The 9855-nt window shown below is 43.8% G+C and overlaps 1 protein-coding gene across 1 annotated transcript in view; it reads right to left on the bottom strand.

Moving 5' to 3' along the window:
- The window catches only part of Drp2 (dystrophin related protein 2), a 53954-nt gene extending 44326 nt beyond the window's left edge, over window positions 1–9628 (bottom strand). The window contains exons 1-2 of the mRNA XM_005358686.2: window positions 9616–9628; window positions 9357–9426 (exon numbers count right to left, since the gene is read on the bottom strand). The gene's annotated coding sequence lies outside the window, so the exon portion shown is untranslated. The remainder of the gene's footprint in view (window positions 1–9356; window positions 9427–9615) is intronic.
- Between the last annotated feature and the right edge of the window lie 227 nt (window positions 9629–9855).

Raw genomic sequence — 9855 nt, 5'->3', positions numbered from 1 at the left:
CAGGGCCCTTGTTTTCTGGGCCAGTGCTTTGCTCTTGTGTGTGTGTGTGTGTGTGTGTGTGTGTGTGTGTGTGTGTGTGTGTGTGTGTGTGTAACTGGGGATTCGGTTTCATGCATGCTAAGCTAGTGCTCTACCTCAGAGCTCCATCCTCAGGCATTTTCATTTTTGAGACTGAGGGGTGATGTTTCTCTTTCTGTCTCATCATCCTAAGTAGCTGAAATTATAGGCATACTCCACTGTGCACGGCTACAAAGCAATTTCATACAGCAAAAAACAAGAAAGAAACCAAGATGCTTAGTCTGCATTTGCTCACAAAAAATTAAAAAATGCATTTCTACTTCTAATAAAATATCTTTGGAAGTACATAAGATAATTTGTTACCATTGGAGAAGGGAAATGAATGTAATTACAGACCAGGCTGAAAAATAAAACTATAATCCACATCACAAAAAGCTCATGTCATCAATAGGAAATATGGGTTTTGTTTATTTTTATGTGTATGAGTGTCTGTCTTCATATATGTATGTGTAGCATGTATGTACTATGGAGGTCAGAAGAGGACATCAGATCCCCTGGAACTGGAGTTACAGACTATTGTAAGCTCCATATGGGTCAGGAGGTGATGGCGCAGACCTTTAATCCCAGTACTCGGGAGGCAGAGGCAGGTGGATCTCTGTGAGTTTGAGACCAGCCTGGTCTACAGAGTGAGTTCCAGTACAGCCAGGGCTGTTATACAGACAAATCCTGTCTCAAAAAAACCAAAACCAAACCAAACCAAAATAAACAAGGAAAAAACAAAAAATTTTAAAAAGCTCCCATGTGGGTGTTGGGGACTGAAGCCAGGTCTCTGCAGGACAGACAGGTGCTCCTCACTGTTGAACCACCTGTGCAGCTTAGAAATCCAGATTTCAGACTCCATGTTTGTTTGGACTTTTTGAATTTTAACCATGTAAATATATTAAGTATTCAAAGGCAGCCATTTTCTCCTTTCTCCCCACTGTCCTTCAAGATACCATGGAAGTCCGTGACAATCAGTGTTAACTGTGAACAATCCCCTGGCAGGCAGTGAAAAATTATCTCGATTAGGACTAGGACTAGGCTTTGGGAATGTCTGTGAGGGGTTGCCTTCATTGTGTTCATCTGTGTAACACAAAAAGACTTGTTTTAACTGGGGGGGGGCATTGTTTGTGTGGAGAATCTTGGACTGAATCAAATGAAAAGGAGAACTGAGCATGTGTTCACCCTTCCCTATTGTCTGATTCTGGATATGATATGAGAAGCTGCTTCAGGCCCCTGTGGTCTTGACTTCTGTGCTGTCTTAGTTAGGATCTCTATTGCTCTGGTAAAGCATTGTGACCAAACGCAGTATGGGAAGGAAATGGCTTATTTAGGTTAGACATCCTGAATCACAGTCCACCAAGGGAAACCGAAGCAGGAACCTGGAGCAGAGGCCATGGAGGAGTGCTGCTTACTGGCTTGCTCCTCATGACTTGCTTGGCCTGCTTTCTTATAGAATCCAGGACCTCCAGCCCAGGGTAGCACCATCCACATTGGGAAGGGCTGCCCCCCTTCAATAAGTAATTAAGAGAATGCCTTATAGACTTTCCTATAGGTGATCTGATGGAGGAATTTTCCCAGGATTCTTTCTTTCCAGATACATCTAGGTTTGTGTCAAGTTGACAAAAACTAACGGGCATTCTTACTATGATGTTGATGTGGGAGTTTCATATATCAATCTGTTGCTTCCATTGGTTAATCAATAAAGAAACTGTTTGGCCTGATAGGTTAGAACATAGGTGGGTGGAGTAAACAGAACAGAATGCTGGGAGGAAGAGGAAGTGAGGCAGACGCCATGCCTCTCCTCTCCAGGGCAGACACGATGAAGCAAGCCTCCAGGTCAGACATGCTGAATCTTTCCCGGTAAGACTGGTACTACACAGATTACTAAATATGGGTTAGGCAAGATGTGAGAATTAGCCATTAAGAGGATAGAACTAATGGGCCAAGCAGTGTTTAAAAGAATACAGTTTCCATGTTATTATTTCGGGGCATAAGCTAGCCAGGCAGCCAGGAGCTGGGTGGCAGGAACGCTACCCGCAGCTCCTACTACATGATGCAATGCCTGAACTGTGAGCCATGACAACCCCTTTTCTCTTCCAGTTACTGTCCTTCAAGTATTTGTAACATGATTCATTTGTTTTCGCTGTGTGTCTGTACACAGGCATGCCCTAGGGCTTGGAGGTCAGAGGGATTGCATCCCTGGAGCTGGAGTTACAGGCTGTTGTGAGTTGCCTGATGTGGGTGCTGGGAATTGCTCTTGCATCTTTTGGAAGAGGAGCAAGTGCTCTTACCGCTGAGCCATCTCTCTAGCCTCTGTCCGAGTATCATATCCCAGCAACAGGAAAAGAACTAAAGCAAGGTCTTTAGTTGTTTTGTGGGGAAAAGCGATGTGGTAGTTTTTTCATATCCAAATGAACAACAACAGAGATGAGGCATGGGGGTGCATACCTGTAAATCAGGAGTCTGGCCAGGCGGTGGCGCACGCCTTTAATCCTAACACTTTGGAGACAGAGGCAGGAGGATCTCTGTGAGTTTGAGGCCAGCCTGGTCTACAGAGTGAGTTCTGGGGCAGCCAAGGCAGTTAAACAGAGAAAACCTGTTTCTAAAAAAAGGGAAAAGAACCCTGAAGAGTGCAACAGGAGGATTATGGGTCTAAGGACAGCCTGGGTTACACAGACAGACACCGTCTCAAGAGAAAATAACCTATCAAATTCATCTATCTATCTATCTATCTATCTATCTATCTATCTATCTATCTATCTATCTACACACCTACATTTAGGCACACACAATCATATTCTATATATCACATATATTATATATAACATATATGAGTTAACTAAATGTTAACATATATAATCATTACATCAATCCTATAAAAACATTGTAATTGTCTTAAAATGCAATGAGAAAACAGGCACACAAACAGAAAGTAATTTGTTCAGTCCTACTAAAGTCATGTAGCAAAGAGCTGAAATCTGTACTTGGGCAGTTCTATCCAAGAATGCAAGTTCTTCGCCCTTACATGATGTTGTCTTTGTAAATTCTAGAAATCACACTATGAGGTACTGTTGTCCCTGGTCTCCTGCAAGCAGAGAAGGGGAGCTGGTTGGGAAGATGAAAGGGATTAGATGAAAGAGGGAGGGGAACAAGAGAGAGGAAGAGTAATGGACGTGCACATGTGTGTGCACATTTGAGATCTGGATACATTGTGCACATGTATGAAAGTGCCATAAATTAAACACACACATACACACACAACAATAATAAAGAAAATGAGGCTATCAACTTGAGAGCATGGGGGTGAACCCAGGATGGGTTCCAGGGAAAGTAGCTAGAAGGAGCTAGAGGGAGGAAGGGAGGAAGGAAGGAAGGAAATGATGTAATTCTATTTCAATTTAAAACAGTATTTTTAGGCTGGGTGTGGTAGCACACCCCCTTAATCCCAGCACTAGGGAAGCAGAGATAGATGGATCTCTGTCAGTTTGGGGCCAACCTGGTCTACATAGTGAACTCCACGCCAGTTAAGACTACGTAGAGAAACCTGTCTTAAAAACTAAAAGCAGAAAACAAAACAACCATTTTAAACAATTTTAAATTGTATTTAGTTCACAGTTTTAGAAGCTATGAATTCAAATGAACAGTGTGACACTGGTCCAGGCTGTGTCACATCACGGTGGGACTTTTGCATCTCTCTACATGTATGTTCTCTTCTTCCTCCTCATTCTTCCCTCCCCTAGTAGTGCCAGTAGGATTCAGGCATTACAACTTCACCCTAATGATCTAAACTAACCACTTTCCAAAGTGGTATTGTTTTTAATGTTTTATTAGCATATGTGTATTTTTCATAATGTATGTTTGTGTATTCACAAATACATAACTATAACCTGCTAAGTCCGTTTTTGTTGCTAGTATGCATATAGTTTCAGGGCTGACTGCTCCGTGTTGGACATCCACTAAAGGTGCCCATCCCTGGAAAGAGGGTAATTTTCCTTCTCCTAGCTGCCCGTTAATTGCCTGCAGTACTTTGTAACAGGGTGGCAGCTATACTTTTTTTGTGGGTGTAGGGATAGTTTTAGACTGTAGTAAGAAATTATGCTGGTCTAGCCAAGTGGCAGTGGCAGATTCTTTTCCAAGGTCCATGACCTCACTAGCCCCCAAAAGTTGGCGCGGTTTCCAGTACCGGGCACTATTTCCCTCCTGTTGAGTGGGCCTCATCAAAGAAGCCTCTCTTTACAGCAAATGGAAACCATCACAGAAAAACATGACTGGACACAATGCAGAAAAATCAACTTTACACACACACACACACACACGCACGCACGCACGCACGCACACACACACGCACGCAAGCAAACAAAGGCAGAATGCAGTGAATCTGTCAGGGGTAGTATCAAGCTGAGAAACCTTGCAAAGCACTTAAATGCCCTTTGCAGGATATGTTAGAAATAAATTTCTGGACTGACAAGCTTCTCGGTTTGAGCTCAGAGCGTCCTCAATATCTAGCACTCAATCAATACTTTAAACTGAACAAATAAACTCTTTCCACCTAAAAGCTGATGGTTAGAAACTTGCCCGACTGAGAGAGCTAGAGAAGTAGACAAGCATGTTGACTAAAGTGTAAAGTGCAAAAAACGTGCGAGTGACTCAAGTGTCCGTCAACAGGAAACTGGTCTGTGGCCTGTGCCTGAGAGGAGGCCCAGCACGATGGACAAGGGCATAGGCCCAGAGCCAGAATGCTCGCCTCTGCATCGGGCTCTGCCACTTTCTAGAGAAAATCGGCACCAGCTTTCTAACCTTATTGTACTTCAGCTGCTCGAGCTACAGAACAGGGAAACAAAAAGACCCAGAGCGTGTGCCTCCTCTTTGACTGCCATGCTGTCCAGTACAAAAGCCACACTGTGAGAGGAAGGGTGGTCATGCAATGTCACCTTGGACTGCGGGAGAGAAGTCAGCAGCCATGGGAAAGAGCGCTATGTCTCATCACTTTGTTGCAAGCAGTGAATTCCTACGTTCTGGTGTTCAGCAAGTACTCAAGTGTTTTCATTGCAGCTACTCATACGGAGCTGCTAAAAAGACTTATCAGATGCTATCTTAATTTGCTTTCTATTGCTGTGAGAAACACCATAACCAAAAGCCACTTGGGGAAGAAATGGTTTATTTTACCTCACAGCTTCTCGTGAAGGTATTAGGGCAGGGACTCAAGTAAGGAACCTGGAGGCAGGAAGTGACACGGAGGCCATGGAAAAATGGTGCTTTCTGGCTTACTCCTCATAGCTTCCTCAGCCTCCTTTCTTATACAGGACCCCCTGTCCAGGGCTGCTCTGCCCACAGGGGTTGGACTCCCCCACATCAATCATTAGTAAGGAAAATTCCCCCATGGCCTTGCTCACAGACCAGTCTTCCAGAGGTACTTCCTCAGTGGAGGCTCCTTCCTCCAACATAGCTCTAGCTTGTATCAAGCTAGACTAACCACACTAACCACCACAGATGTCAAACATACATTTTAGGTCAAAGCAAACATCTGTTAGAATGCTACACTTGATAAAAGTCCAATTTTGTAAGTGCATTTATAAATCTACGTGTGAAAATGTGCAGAAAGAAAGCCTAGACAAATATGCACCAAACTGTTTACTGACACTGCTGGGGAGCTGTATAAATGGAATTCTCTCTTTTTTTTTCTTTACCTGCCCCCACTTTTGACAAACTATTTATTATTCTCAGAAGAAAAAAACTTGGAGTTTTAAGGTGGACAAGTGTAGGGAAGAACAGAATGAGACATCTTCCTGTAGCTACAGATGCCTTGCCTCAGCCCGAGGTGACCTGGCACGACCGTCTTTCCTCTCCCGACGTGACCTTTCTACTAGACAACATGGTAGCAAGAAAGGAGGCACACATGACATATGTGCCCCTAAAATCAATTCCTACAGCATAGCCAAAGCCAAGTGTCTACTTCTGATGCACCTGACATCATGAATAAACCCAAGAAACTCCCTGTCAAACAGGAAGAGACCTGTGAGATCATCTAAGCAACCCTTAATTGACAGGTGGAAATTGACAAGGACAGGCATTCCTGTGATAAGACCTATAAAGCACTTTTGAGAAATACAATTTATTTCCCACCTGAAGGCTTAAAGATGAATCGTCATAGGTGAGAATTTTATGCCAAGAGCCAATTAACTCAATAAAGCTGGAACTTTCCTACTAGTAATGAGATCGTAAGCGATTTTGGAGAGAAAATTGAGACTATGTCTTAAAGCTGCTGCTGCTCATATTTTATGAGTGGACAATTTCATTCCAGATAATCTTCCTGACGGAAGCATTCACCTAAACGTAACTACCTAAGAAGGAACACAGAAGCTCTGGTGGTCAAAGCTCCGAGCTGGAGGTTGTCTAAACCATCAGAAGTAGAATGTGGTAAAGAAATTCTGCTTAGGTTCATAAATACATTACTGAAAAATAAGTGAATTTGAGCCATATATTACAATATGGACAGATTTTGTAAGTATAATATTGACTAAAAAAACAAGTTGTAGAATAATATATACATTGAATGCCATTGATACAAAATATAAAGAGCAGCATATGTTTTTAAACACACATATATACACATATATGAATATATCTATACACACACACAGAGAAAGAATTAAGGTATGAATAAATGAAAGATAGTAACAAAAACTACATCAAGGATAGTATTCACTGTGGAGGGAGGGAGCTTTAATTATGAAAGAACTGACTATTAGTAATGTCTTTCTGGACATCACATTATTCTTGATGCTGCTTTGAATATGCAAAACATTTCATAACATAGTGCTTTTAGAAATTCAACAAATCCAGTGCCGAATGGAAAGCTGATCATTTTCAGATATACCAAGACACTAAATGCAGTGTAATAAATATAGATGCTGCAATTAAAATTAGAAGATCGGTCCTTAAAGCTTCTTCATTTTTTTTCTGGGATGGATCACTTCCACAGGAGGGACCCCTCTAGAGACCTAGCAGTTGGGTGCAGTAGGTGGAAATCAGGAGATAGTCTCTCAGTCTTTTGTTAGCTATAGGAAGGAGAGCAATTTGGTTAGACTCTTGGGTTTGCACGTTGAAGCTACAATGCTGGAGCAGATTGTCTTAGAGAATTTTGTTTTCAGATGACTGCTTCTTTCAAGTTTTTGTTTCTTTGTTTGTTTGTCTGATTAATTAGTTAGTTAGCAACAATGGTTAAACTCATCCCTGCAAAATGCTCAAGTGTTTCCTATGTCAAAAAATATTCAGATTTATTCTTAGCCGTTTTCCTCAGAGCCTTTAATATTGTTTATGTATGTTGTCACACTCCAAGGGGAAAATTCAGTTAAGAAGCATTTCCAAAACATTGCTTGTACCCCCACACACAGACACACACTTTAAAACAGAATCTATTAATATTCTCCTAAAACTGTCGCCCTGGAAAGGTTTTCTTACTACTTTAGCTGTCACTGTTTGGAATCCTTTGGAAGGACTAGTCAGATGGCTCAGCGGGTAAAGACACCTGCTGCCAAGCATAAGGACCTGAGTTTGATCCCTGGGACCCACATGATGGAAGGAACAGAGCCGACTTTTGCAAGATGTGCTCTGACCTCCTCATGAATCACAGCACGTGCCCCCTCTTTCCACACACACTTGAGATAAATTAAAAGGTAATAAAAGATTAAAAAAAAGGACTAAGACTCCCTTTGAAGGGAAGACTGAGATAATGTTCTGTAACATCCACTGAGTGGGGTTTCTCTCAGTGGATGTCCTTGATCAGTTCTGAGATCTAGCCTCCCCAGTATCATGGCGGATCGAACACCAGAAACTTCTGAGCATTGGCGATGGGAAGGACTATATCCTAAATGTGTTCTTTTCCCCCCTGGATTTTGGGTCTATTCTAAGTTTGCTGCTTCAAGCCAAGCACCCTTCTTTTAGGTGACAGCAGAGTGAAAGGTGTCCCTGGTGGCAGCTCAAAGCCGCTCAGCTAGGGCCTAATCCGGAAGGTACAAGTCTCTCCCTCTGTGCCTTCATCTCCCACTTCAAGAGTTGGCAGGGGTCATCACTTCAAGGCAGAGAGACCTGCTCTCCCAGGGAAGGAGCGGCATCCTCTTCCTTCAGGAACAGGACATTTACTTCAACTTCTAGCACTGAGATTCCTTGGACCCTTCTCCCCACCCAAACCTCAGCCCAAGAATCGCTAAGGTGTGTGGCTTCCACCAGACTTTCTTGGAGGTGACTTACTTGGGGGTCTCTAATTTAGAAATGAAGATTCATTTGTAAAAGTATACATAAAGATGTTTAACACCTTTGCCCGTCTGAACAATGGAAAGGAAAGCACAGAAGTGTGTTCTCTTTCTGACTGCAAACATCATGCTCTAATGGCAGCTAACAGGAGCTGCTCCTGAGATCTCTTCTCCCCACCCCCAGCTACCTCACCTGTTTGTTTGGAACCCTTGAGATCTGTCCCCACTTATCTATCAAAAGAAGGATAAACGGCATTTACCCATCCAGTCCCAGTCCCACGTACCAGGTTGGGGCACTTAGCCTGGGGCTAGGAGAAGCAGGGAATATAGAAGGAAATGGGGTGTTGGACTCTGGAGAAGTAAGCTCTGTCTCAAATCACTCCAAACTGTGCTCTAGAGAGGTAAAGGCTGCCTGCAGGTTACAGGAGGCAAAGAAGGAATCAGAAAACAGAGCAGACAATGGGGAAAATTGCATCAGGGAAAATGAAGGGGGTCAGGAAGTCAGTGCAGAGATGCTATGATCCCTTAACTGGGGGTCTGAGGCCTGAGCCCAGTTTACTTCAGGGAAAAACTCCCGTGTCCTGTCTCCTGGCCAGAACACTCATTTGCTCAGAAAATTAGAGGTCTAGTATTGCCTCTCTTCTCTTCCCAGCAAATGCTTTCCACACATACGCCTTCCCTCTCACCGGTAAGCCTGCCCTTAGACAAAAAGCATGCCACTGAAAAATCTAAGTTAAATAAATAAACACCCCATTCCTATCAAAGAAACAAACCATGGACCTTCCTCTTACTCATCTTTTAGATCACAATTGCTCAAATTGGCTTGAGTTACTAGTCTTCCGTGTCTTCTTTCTCCTTTATGAATCCAATCAGTGACTACTTCATTAGAAAGCATTTTTAATGCAAGTTTCCCCGCAGAGGCACATGCAAGCGGACAAGAACAGGCGGACCGACACCCCGTTAGACAGTGCTAGCCCTGAAGCTTCCCTTCTTTCAGCCAGCTGAATGAGGGCGAGGCTTGGGAATAATTGTTCCGTGGCCTACCTTCGGATTCCGTCAGGTCTGTGAAGCAGGCGGGTAGCTTGGAGGCTGGGAGGCCCGGGCTAAGCCGCCTCTGTGAATCAGCAAAGAAGTCCCTGAGACAGGGATGCCGACAGCTGCTGTGTGCACACTCTCCCCCTGTCTCTCCCACCTCCCTGTCCTCCTTCTCCTTCTCCTCCTCCTCCCCTCTCGGTGCAGCTCTGTGTTGCTATGCAATCATCCCCAGTACTAACAGCACCGTTCCGACCTCCGGCAAAGATACCCTTGACTGGACGAATGTCGAGGGAGCAAGGACAGTTTTCTCAAAGTACCAGAGCCGTGGTGGCAGCTCTCGGAGATTTTCAATCATTAGGAGCAGAAGAGCAAAGCGGAAGAGCCTGAAAGGCAGAGGGGGAGAGGGGGAGAAGGAGGAGAGACTTCCACTGGGAGGAGGAGACAAAAGAGCCCTGGAGATCAATAGGAGCTGCTGAGCCGAGCAAAGTGTCTGGCCCCCAACTTCCAC

The sequence above is a fragment of the Microtus ochrogaster genome, chromosome X (genome assembly GCF_000317375.1).
Source record: "Microtus ochrogaster isolate Prairie Vole_2 chromosome X, MicOch1.0, whole genome shotgun sequence".
Lineage (NCBI taxonomy): Eukaryota > Metazoa > Chordata > Mammalia > Rodentia > Cricetidae > Microtus > Microtus ochrogaster.
Note: the sequence above shows the minus strand (reverse complement) of the source record. Positions and strands in the feature narration are given on the sequence as shown.